The 11,950-nt window shown below is 43.7% G+C and overlaps 1 long non-coding RNA gene across 1 annotated transcript; it reads left to right on the forward strand.

Moving 5' to 3' along the window:
• On the forward strand, positions 1 to 9,080 carry LOC137159211 (uncharacterized). Its single transcript, XR_010921590.1, has 3 exons — positions 1 to 95; positions 275 to 500; positions 8,974 to 9,080. It is a non-coding gene; the product is annotated as an uncharacterized lncRNA (long non-coding RNA).
• Positions 9,081 to 11,950: the final 2,870 nt, after the last annotated feature.

Genomic DNA, 11,950 nt, shown 5'->3' on the forward strand with positions numbered 1-11,950 from the left:
GGATGAAGACTATAGTCTTTGAAAGTGGGAAAAGCATTTCTGAGCCCTAGTAGGTCCTAGGACAGCAATGTGTGACTAGGAAGAGCAGAAACAAGGTAAGCTGTAGTCTAGGGGTTGAAAGCAACAATGTTAGGGAAGCTGTGGCTCTTGACTGTTTGGTAAGGGGCCCTGGTCTGGAACCCAGAGTAGAGGGCAGACCTGGGTTTCCCTCCCAAGCACTGCTGAACACTATTATTTGGTGCAGTGAATGAAAGGGCTACCTGGGTCTCTGCAGGAGTGAGAGGGTCATGGTGGTGGGTGTGAGGAATGCCAGATACTGCTTGGACATAAAGACTCTACCCTGGAAAGTAAAACCACTAAGTGACCTGACTGGAGGGCTGGGTCCCACCGAGGAAGCTATAGCGCCCAGGTGGCAAGAGTGACAGAGCGCAACTGTGGGAAGGGATGTTGAGCTGGCAGCGCTAATTCCCAGAATGGCCAGGAGAAGGTGCTACACAATGGTGAGTAGAACACCCTGTCACAGCCCCAGCTCCCTTATATAACCCCAAAATTCATTGTCAGTGGCTTCCTGATGGACTTCCCATCCCCTGCTGATTGATACGCAAATGAGACTTTCATTGTTTTGATTGCACACTGCTTAATTTACCCTGGTGACCGTTACGTAGTTGGCTCCCCTCCTGGCTGGGTGAAAAGATCTTTTTTCTGTGTTTGGTCACTGTAAACTATGTCAGTGAGCATCCATAATCCCTCATGAAGGACTAGTATAGAGACTTTGAAACTATCTTAATTACCTATGTATCTCAGGCTTTCATACGCGACCTCCGTTGATACACTGTTATAATACATAAAGCCATCCTTGAATTACGGGCTGACTGTCAAAAAAGTCCCCGAATTGTGGCCAAGCCAGCGAAAACTGCAGGAAAGTAATAACAGACTTTATTATTTGTAGTAATGAAGTCCATTGTTTTCTCTGTGACTTTCTGCTGTCTGCTGCTTGGGGCTAAGCATGACCACACAAGGCTCCCACTGCCCAAATTGCAGTAGAAGCCTAATATTGAATAATGTGCAATATTGCAAGTTAAGCAGGGCCTTACGCGTACAGTAAAAGTGTATACAATTACCCTCTAAATGAATCAGCTATCTCCTTTCATCTCTAAGTTTTGTTCGCTTTTTTTAAATGTAACTGTACCTCCCTTGTCTCCGCCTGCTGACCGAGCTGGTCAGACAAGCAAATACACCAAGACAGGTTGTGTTATGCATTGCTTGTCTCATACATTTTAAGAGCCTAATGCTAGCCCATGTATAACTTCATACACGAAGTTACATGCGAAAATATTAATGATCAGTGAATTACTGGTTTTCCAATGATGTATTACATGCCACCCTTTGGATATACATAAGATAACAAGAGGTGTAGTGAGTATGTCAGGCCTGATGAGAATGACCGACACCACCAATAGGCTTCTGTGTCAAAGGGAGGGTTTACTGTAACTTACCTGCTGGGGGCGTTAAGTTCCTGACATCACTTAAGACTCTCCCTGGGTTCATCAGGGGCTTCCTCAATTGGCTCCTCTGGGTAGAATCAGAGTTGGAAGGGACCTCAGGAGGTCATCTAGTCCAATCCCCTGCTCAAAGCAGGACTAACTTCAGCTAAATCATCCCAATGAGGGTTTTGTCAAGCCGCAGCTTAAAAAACCTCTAAAGATGGAGATTCCACCACCTCCCTAGGTAACCCATTCCAGTGCTTCACCACCTTCCTAGTGAAAAACTTTTTCCTAATGTCCAGCCTAGATCTCCCCAACTGCAACTTGAGACCATTGCTCCTTGTTCTGTCATCTGCCACCACTGAGAACAGCCTAGCTCCATCCTCCCTGGAACCCCCTTTCAGGTAGTTAAAGGCTGCTATCAAATTCTCCCTCATTCTTCTCTTTTGCAGACTAAACAAGCCCAGTTCCCTCAGCCTCTCCTCATAAGTCTTGTGCTGCAGCCCCCTAATCATTTTTGTTGCCCTCCGCTGGACTCTCTCCAACTTGGCCACACCTTTTTTTGTAGTGGGGGACCCAAAACTGGACACTATACTCCAAATGCGGCCTCACCAGCACTGAATAGAGGGGAATAATCACTTCTCTCGATCTGCTGGCAATGCTCCTACCAATGCAGCCCGATATGCTATTCGCCTTCTTGGCAACCAGGGCACACTGCTGACTCACATCCAGCTTCTTATCTACTGTAACCCCCAGGTCCTTTTCTGCAGAACTGCTGCCTAGCTCATCGGTCCCCAGTCTGTAGCTGTGGATGGGATTCTTACGTCCAAAGTGCAGGACTCTGCACTTGTCCTTGCTGAATCTCATCAGATTTCTTTTGCCCCAATCCTCCAGTTCATTTAGGTCCTTCTGTATCCTATCCCTACCTTCCAGGGTATCTATCATTCCCCCTAGCTTAGTGTCATCTGCAAACTTGCTGAAGGTGCAATCTACCCCATCCTCTAGATCATTAATGAAGATGTTGAACAAAACCGGCCCCAACACCAACCCCTGGGGCACTCCGCTTGTGACCGGCTGCCAGCTAGACATGGAGCCATTGATCACTACTCAGAGCTCTATGCTCTAGCCAGTTCTCTATCCATTTTATAGTCCATTCATCCAACCCATACTTCTTTAACTTGCTGACAAGAATACTATGAAAGACTGTATCAAAAGCCTTGCTAAAGTCAAGGTACATCACGTCCACCACTTTCCCCACATCCACAGAGACAATCACCGCTTCATAAAAAGCAATCAGGTTGGTCAGGCATGACTTTCCCTTGGTAAATCCATGTTGACTGTTCCTGATCACCTTCCTCTCTTCCAAGTGCCTTCAAATGGATTCCTTGAAGACCTGTTCCATGATTTTTCCAGGGATTGAGGTGAGGCTGACCGGTCTGTAGTTCCCTGGATCCTCTTTCCTCCCTTTCTTGAAGATGGGCACTATATTTGCTTTTTTCCAGTCATCAGGGCCATCCCATTTGCCACAAGCTTTCAAAGATAATAGCCAATGGCTCTGAAGTCACATCAGCCAACTCCCTCAGCACCCTTGGGTGCATTGCATCTGGCCCCATGGACTTGTGTATGTCCAATCTTTCCAAATAGTCTTGGACCTGTTCCTTCAGCACTGCGGGATGTTCACCTCCTTCCCATCCTGTGCCGCCCAATAGTCTGGGAGCTGACCTTGTCTGTGAAGACAGAGGCAAAAAGGGCATTGAGTACCTCAGCTTTCTCCACATTCTCTATCACTAGGTTGCCTCCCTCATTCTCTAAAGGGCCCACACTTTCCCAAATCTTCCTCTTGTTGGCAACATGCCTGTAGAAACCCTTCTTGTTCCCCTTCACGTCCCTTGCTAGCTGCAACTCCAATTGTGCTTTGGCCTTCCTGATTTCATTCCTGCATGTTTGAGCAGTATTTTTATACTCCTCTCTCATCTGATCAAGCTTCCACTTCTTGTAAGCTTCTTTTTTGTGTTTAAGTTCACCAAAGACTTCTTTCTTAAGCCAAGCTGGACGCCTACCATATTTGCTATTCTTTCTGCACATCGGGATGGTTTGTTCCTGTGCCCTCAATAAGGTTTCTTTAAAATACAGCCAGCTCTCTTGGATTCCTTTCCCCCTCATATTAGCCTCCCAGGGGATCCTGCCCATCAGTTCCCTGAGGGAGTCAAAGTCTGCTTTTCTGAAGTCCATGGTCCATATCCTGCTTTTCTCCTTTCTTCCTTTTGTCAGGATCCTGAACTCGACCATCTCATGGTCACTGCTGCCTAGGTTGCCACCCACTTCTACTTCCACTACCAAATCTTCCCTGTTTGTGAGCAGCAGGTCAAGAGAAGCTTGGCCCCTAGTTGGTTGCTCCAGCACTTGCACCAGGAAGTTGTCCGCAACACTCTCCAAAAACTTCCTGGATTGTTTGTGCTCTGCTGTATTGCTCTGCCAGCAGATGTCAGGGTGATTGAAGTCCTCCATGAGAATCAGCTCTTGTGCTCTGGAAACTTTCCCTCGTTAACTGAAGAAAGCCTCATCTACCTCATCCTCTTGGTCTGGTGGTCTGTAACAGACACCCACCCCGATATCACCCTTATTGTTCTTGCTTCTAAGCTTAACCCAGAGACTCTCAACTGGCTTATCTCCAGTTTCATACTGCAGCTCAGAGCAATCAGAGCTCTCTTACATACAGTGCAACTCCTCCACCCTTTCGCCTCTGCCTGTCCTTCCTGAACAGTTTATACCCTCCATGACAGTGCTCTAGTTATGTGAGTTACTCCACCAAGTCTCAGTTATTCCAATCATGTCATAGTTTCTTGACTGTGCCAGGACTTCCAATTCCTCCTGCTTGTTTCCCAGGCTTCTTGCATTTGGGTATAGGCACTTGAGATAACTAGCTGATTGCCCTACTTTCTCAGTATGAATCAGGAGGCCTCCCCTGCTGCATCCTCCTCCTTCTGCTTCCTTGTGGTGTCCCACTTACCTTCGGGCTTAGGTCTCCATCCCCCATCAAACCTACTTTAAAGCCCTCCTCACTAGGTTAGCCAACCTGTCCACAAAGATACTCTTCCCTCTCTTCATTAGGTGAATCCCATCTCTTCCTAGTAATCCTTCTTCCTGGAACAACATCCCATGATCGAAAAATCGAAAGCCCTCTCTCCGACAGCACCTGCATAACCACACATTTACTTCTGCAATGTGACAGTCCCTACCTCAGCCTTTTCCTTCAACAGGGAGGATGGATGAGAACACCACTTGGGCTTCAAACTCCTTTATCCTTTTTCCCAAAGCCACATAGTCCGCAGTGATCCACTCAAGATCGTTCTTGGCAGTGTCATTGGTGCACACATGGAGAAGTAGGAAGGGGTAGCGGTCTGTCTGTCACATCTTGAATCCTAGCTCCAGGCAAACAGCACACTTCTCTAGTTTCCCGGTCCGGACAGCAGATGGATGACTCCATCCCCCTTAGGAAGGAGTTCCCGACCACCATCACCCTTCTCTTCCTCTTGGTCGTGGAACCCCCATCCCTAGGACAATGCATCCCTTGCCTTCTGATCAACAGGGTCTCCTCCTGATCCATTCCCTCAGATAAGTCTTCCAAATCGTTCTCCGCTGTAGTACCTATGCAGAGAGCCTGAAAAAGATTCCTTTCCTCTATCTGCATGGTGGGCATGTAGGTTCTCTTTCATCAGGAGGTCACATGCTACCAATTTTCTTCCCCATTCTTCAGTTTCCCCTGCACTGCCTTCTCTGAATTTTCCTCAGACTGTGCCTGCAATAGCAAATCATGTCTTCGATCGAGAAAGACTTCGTTTTCTTTAATGCAACGCAGGGTTGATACTTGGGTCTCCTCATCCTTTAACCTTCTCTTCCAATATGGAAACCAGCCTGCACTTTGTACAGATGAAGTCGGCTCTATCCTGTGGGAGGAAGACAAACCTAGCACATCCAGTGCAGGTGACAACAGCAGATCACTCACTTTCCATATCTTTCCTCTGAGAGCCTTTTCAGATGCTGTATTTACTGCTTAGCAAAGTCTGAAAGGCAAAAACCCCCAGGCAAACTCCTTCTATTTGCCTCTCCTCTGTTCACAGCTCACTTGGTTTGCAAATGGCTGCTTCTTAGAAGGCTGCTGACTTGAAGCAGTTGCCCCGCCTCCGTGCCTCCCTCTGCAATCAACCACTCAAGGCCCACCTGGAACAAAGCACTCCCAATTCACACTTTTCAATCACTCACTCACTCAATCAATCAATCACACACACAGTCAGCTGTAACTTGCACCAGTCATGCAAATGGTCTCTCAGATACTCACCCCTCTGTTGTGCAAAATTAAGCACTCGGGACTTTTTCAAGGGGAAAAGGCAGTATGCCGCATTTATTGACAGAAACTAAAGTAATAACTAACTTAAACCTACATATACACACATACACACACATACACGCGCCCAAACGTACCAGAAAGCGTTCTATAGTTATATATAGCTACCAGTCCTGGTTGTGGCTTGAGATCGTAGCTAGGGTCCGTTGCTGGAGTTCGTGGCTCGTGGCAGCTACCTGGCCAGGGAAGCTGGGCACGAGGAGAGCAGGGTCCTTGTCGGGCGCGCACCGACGCTCTTCTTTAGATGATGTGTAGAACGCTGTTTTTTCCCCCAAAGCCTTGAAATCTCACCCAGTCTCTTATAGGTTTTTCAGTTCTGCTGTGTCACATCGCTTCTCTGTGACCCTTGATTGCTGGTACAATAGCAGACGTGACTTTCAGCTTGTTCTTTGATGCCTTTGATTAAGTTTTTCTGGGGTGGATCCTTCTTTGCTTTTTGGGGCTGTGTTCACACTCTTCAGCCTAGGATGGACTTCACACTTCATCAGGACAACTTCATCAGGACAAGCTGGCAGTTTGGGTCTGACTCACACACACATACCCCCTCCATTCATACCTTGTTCAGATAACTATCTTATTCATCTAAAGGTTTAGAAAGGGTTTGACACAAGATGGAGTACGTAGGGTCAAAATGGGGTTTTTACACAAGATGGAGTACATAGGGTCAAAATGGGGTTTTACATTCACAATATGGAGTATGACTGAGAGAAGTTCAAATGTTACATGATTTCAATAATAACCATATAGAGGTTGACACAAATAAGGGTATGAATTAAAAGCTATGAATTAATCTACAGGGTTACAATTACAATTAAAAGCTCTGAATTAAGCTACAGGGTTACCATTACAATTTTATTCCTACACCTCTAGCACACAACACAGCTCCCCTCACGTAGTACTCACCTGGGCTCCTCTCGGACAGATCCCAGGCAAACTCCTTCTGTACAGATGAAGACTCACATGCTACTTGTCTTTTGGGACATCTCCACAGTCCCTAGCTACCTCCTCAATCTGGCCTTCACCAGCATCCCATCGGCCTCGTGGTCTGCCAGGATTGAGGATAGGGTCATGACCCCCTTCTTGGACTTAGTGATAGCTGGTTGCCATAAACCAAAGAACAAAAAGTTGCTTCCAGTCCCAAGGGACAAATTAGCCTAGATCAGATCTCACATCAAAGATTATGCTTGTAGCCAATCAACTAAGGATTCATTAACTAGGAAAAATAAATGTGTTATTTACAGGTTAAAGCAGACAAACATAAATGCACAAATGAGTTAGTCTATGGCTTTAAAAGGTGACAATTGTAGTCAGCTGTCAGCACTGAATGTCTTTTTAGGGCTAATGCAGATCGACCCTACGGATCTCTGCTTTTGCTTTCTAGCTCCAGTCCTGGGAGTCCAAACAACAAAGATGAACAATTTTCATGACCGCTATCTTTATTTCTTTCATCCAGAATTCAAGTTGATGGGACAAGCCTTTTTTCACATTGCCTGTGCAGGGGCAATTAACAAGTCTTTGTATTGTGGTTGTTCCACAATGGCCCATTTAGTTTTGATAGGTCCTCTTGCCCATTAGGAACGACCTTCCTAGTGATTTAGTGGTTAGCACTAATTAAAGGTATTTTCTTGTTTGGTAAGTTACATGGTTCAGAACAAACATTTTAAAGCTATATAGCGAACACTTAAGTATCACATTACAGCATGGGATATAGACAGAAGTAGGATTCATACATGTAGCCGCTCACCAACATTTCATAGACTGAACAAGTAAATCCAATACCCATATTAGACATACCAACACACACACGAGCTGGGTTTCCAGCAATAAACTTGTTAGTGATTGGCTGAGGCTAAAAGCTGCAATTTGGTCAGCCAGCATCACAATGTAATCCAGGAATTCATGGCAAACACTGTACTGGACGCAAAGGCTGGGTATTTTGTTCTTCTTGAGCACGTCTGATTTCAGTGAGGAACCCAAAATCCTAATGTAGAAGAATCACCACATAATATTTAACCAGGAGAAATCTAATGATGCAGGGTATTTTGATGATGCAAATATTTGGGGCTAGACTAAACTAGAAAAGTTATCCTGGGATTAAATAAATTAGGGGTGCAATTTTTGTTGTGGTTGTTTATAGTAATATAGTCACACCAGTATAAAAGTGCTTTATAGTGCTATAGTTTATATTGCTTTCTGAATCAGAATAATCTATTACAACAGTATAGCTAACTGTGTTGATAGGGGAACGGCTGCAGTTAACTATGCCATTTTAGTTAAAGCGGCAAAACCTTCTAGTGTAAAAAGGCCCTGAGCATTGAAAATAGGATGTTCATTGATCTCAGAAAAAGGCATGACATTTTAAACACCAATAAAAACCTGCAGAGAATAGAACTTGAAATTAGCACTTGTGAAGGAAAGTGGTAGACTTTTTGGGCTTGATTTGTGAAATCATTTGTATTGTAATTGAATATGCAGAATTTGGTATATGGTAATTGGGCACGTGAATTGGCTAGTTGTGGAAGTAAACTGACTTAGATGCAAAACTTGCCATTTCTACCTGATTTGTGCATGCAGTTGTAATTAGGTGTGCAACTGAGCATCTTTTTAAAATTCAGGCACTTAATCCACTTGGCATATAGCCATGCAAATGTACAGGTATTACATTAGCCACCTGAAATCTCCTATGGTCGTCTGTGCTAACAAATATTCTCAATGTGTCTACAAAGGAAATTCTCTATTAGCCTATCAAATTTTCATGCCAATAAACTATAAAGCACTTTGTTCCGTTCCTGGCAATTTGTCAGCAATGTTACTGGGTGTACTCACAGTTGGGACTTCTGATTTCTAGAAAACTAAAAACTGGAGGCATCTTAGCTGTGCTCAAGAGGAGCTCACTTCTGAGTATCAGGCTGACCAAACTGATGGCAAATATCAAATGTGGGCAGAAGAGGAAAGGCTGGGGTCTCTACAAAGGTGAAGCTAATAAACAGACCACTGAGACCTGCTGGAATGAAAACAGAAGCCAATAAATACACAGAAGCCTGTGTAACAACTGAGTTGATGTGTCCTTTCACTTCCATACAGATAATGGCCACAGGGAGCTACGTGCTCTGAAAGGCTATTTCCCAAATATAGATGACCCAGTTATTCCTGGCTATGAAGGTGATGGAGAAGGTGATGTGTGAAACCAGGTATGGGAAAACATGATTCAATTTTCAAAATGGAAGACAAGAAAGTTCTGTCTGTAACCTGCACAAGCGGTTTGCCTGTTCACCACTGAAGTTAATGGGAGTTTTTAACCATTGACTTCAATGGGAACAAGCCACTATTGTGTCAAAATATAGTTTTAAAGTCGAAATATGAAGTCAAAATATAGTTTTCTAATATACACATTAATTTAATGATTAGTGTTATATCAGCATGCAGAGAAGGGGAAGAGAGACAATCTCATTAAGGCCTTTTCTGGTTCTCTCAATCAGATTCTAAAACATTACTCAAAATGGTTGCCTTCTCAGTAAAAAGCAATCTCAAAATTTTCCCTCTGTAGAGGGAACTGCTGACTCTCATCTACTGAGCACTGGGAGGCCATAATGCAACATTTATTTCTATTCCAAGGAGGGGGAATGTAAGGAAACTTGGGTAACAGGACCTATAGTTTAACAGTTTTAAGAAGAAAAATATTTCAGCTTTGATTCAGTATTTTAACTGTATAAATAACACCAACTTATCAAGAATTCTTTAAAAGATACTAGACTGACATTTTTTAAAGCTTAGTTGCTATTTAACTTCATGAATAAATTCCTTGCGATACACTTTTAAAAAATACTGAAAATGATGCTTTCCAATCTCCTGCTGACAGGTAAAGCATTGTTCTGTGTATTATGCTGTCTTCTGAAAACTTGACTGAAAAGCTGCAATAGACAGCCGGCTTGTTGCCTGGGGGCTAATACGGAGTCTCTTTTGTTCAGCAGATACTTAAGATCTGTTTTGGGTTTTTTCCAAGGAGACAACCTAATTTTTCTTTGTTGCCCCCAGTGTGGGGAACGCAGCTCCTATTTGAATCCTGACACCAACTGTTCCTGAAGACAGTGATTTTTGTTTAGATTCCTGTTGCCTTTATCTCACTCAGTCTGATAAGATTAGTCATGTCTCCTCACAGCCTCTCTGAATCACAGAACCTCATGGTACACAACCAGCACCTGCAAAGTGAAGCAGATGAGCCATTTCCTGTGGATCATCAGAACCTTCTCAGAATAAAGCTCTGCCCTAGCAAGAACTGTATGGTGTACTGTTTGTATTACAGAAATTACTACCAACCTGAATCGGGGATCAGGCTTCACTGTGCTGGTAGTGTAGTAACATATTACAAAGAAGACAGCTGCTGCCTCTGTGAGCTTAGAATCCGGGTATCAGACAGGATGTGACAGGTGGACAAGCGCAGGCATTTGAGTTCTAGTGCCTCTCAGGCATCTGATACTGTGTATGCACTGGAGAATATGGCAGAACACTGCTTAGTACACTTACATATCTACTTGCTGAAGGTGTTCACTTTCTTTTCTCACTGAACTTTGGTCAGCACATACGTGTCCCAATGCTTTAAATTCTCACACGCTGCTTCAGGATGAGACAAGGAGTCTGACCATTACTTATTGAAAATGTGTGTTCAACTGTGTGTCATGTGGCTTCTTTTCCCCAAGTTGGCAGATGAAGGATTCTATCCCTAAATTTCCTCTCCGTCTTACTAGACACTAATTTACCCAGATGTGCTAATAACCCCCAGAGGACCATTTGATGAAAACAACCAATGATTTACATTCAGAAAAGAGGTGCAATTTTAATTATATATAACAAATGCCACTTGCATGTAAAATTCAGTATAGTTCAAATATATTGCCAGTCAATTTTAAAAGACTGAAGCAGTCAAAATAGTGTAATGGTGTTTTGTCCGGGCAAACTGCATCAGATTCGCAGTTATTATTGTGAGCCTCTAGAGTTGAGAATGTCTCTTCAGTGGAGTCATCAGACTTATGTTATGATGCAGCAGCTTTCTCATGAGACTTGACGGGTGTCATTGTTCCATAAAAATTGCATAGTTTCTAGAATTACTTGCATTGTATATTAACTAATGAAGATCCTCCTTTCAATCTGTTACTAAAAATTCAGGTGAAGGTGAATCCATGGCAAAGGATACCCAAAAGGGTCAATGTCAGGAACAGAAGAAAAGGGGAAGATGGAGTGCAAAGACTTCAAGTAGAAGGATTTGTTGCTTTATGCTTCTAAACAAAGGGTTCGCAACCTTTTTTTGCTGGGACCCCCCTTTGAAAATGTTCAGGCTGTGATAACACCCCACCCCCCGATCCCCTGAGAGGTCACAACACCCAGTTTGAGAACCCCTAAGTAGTTTTCTTCAACATTTGCAATCAGTTCATTCATTAGAACAGCCATACTTCATCAAACCGATGGTCCATCAAGCCCAGTATCCTGTCTCAGAAAGTGTCCACTGCCAATGCGTCAGAGGGAATGAACACATAGGGCAATTTTGACTGTTTGGCAGTTGGTGGTTTAGAGATACCTGAAGTGCAGGGCTATATCCCTGACCATCTTGGCTAACAGATTCATAAGTTCCTGGAGGATAGGCATTTACCTAGTTTTTTTTTTTTTTAACCCCAGTTATACTTTTGATTTTCACAACATCCAATGGCAATGAGGTCCACAGGTTGACTATGTGTTGTGTGAAGACTTCCTTTTGTCTGTTTTAAACCTGATGCCTATTACTGTCATTGGGTGCCCCCCTCCCCCCGCCCCCAATCTAGTTTTTGTGTTATATGAAGGGGTAGATGACACATGCCTATTAACTTTCTCCAGATCATCCATGATTTTCTAGACCTCTATCATATTCCCATTATTTGTCTCTTTTTCTAAGCAGAACAGTCCCAGTCTTTTCAATCTCTCCTCGTATGGAAGTGTTCCATACCCCTAATCATTTTTGTTGCCATTCTCTGCCCCTCTTCCAATTTTAATATCTTATTTGAGAGGCGGTGTCCAAACTGCATACTATTCA

This window comes from Emydura macquarii, unplaced genomic scaffold (assembly GCF_026122565.2).
Source record: "Emydura macquarii macquarii isolate MOO-44397 ecotype Brisbane River unplaced genomic scaffold, CSIRO-AGI_Emac_v2 contig_1790, whole genome shotgun sequence".
Lineage (NCBI taxonomy): Eukaryota > Metazoa > Chordata > Testudines > Chelidae > Emydura > Emydura macquarii.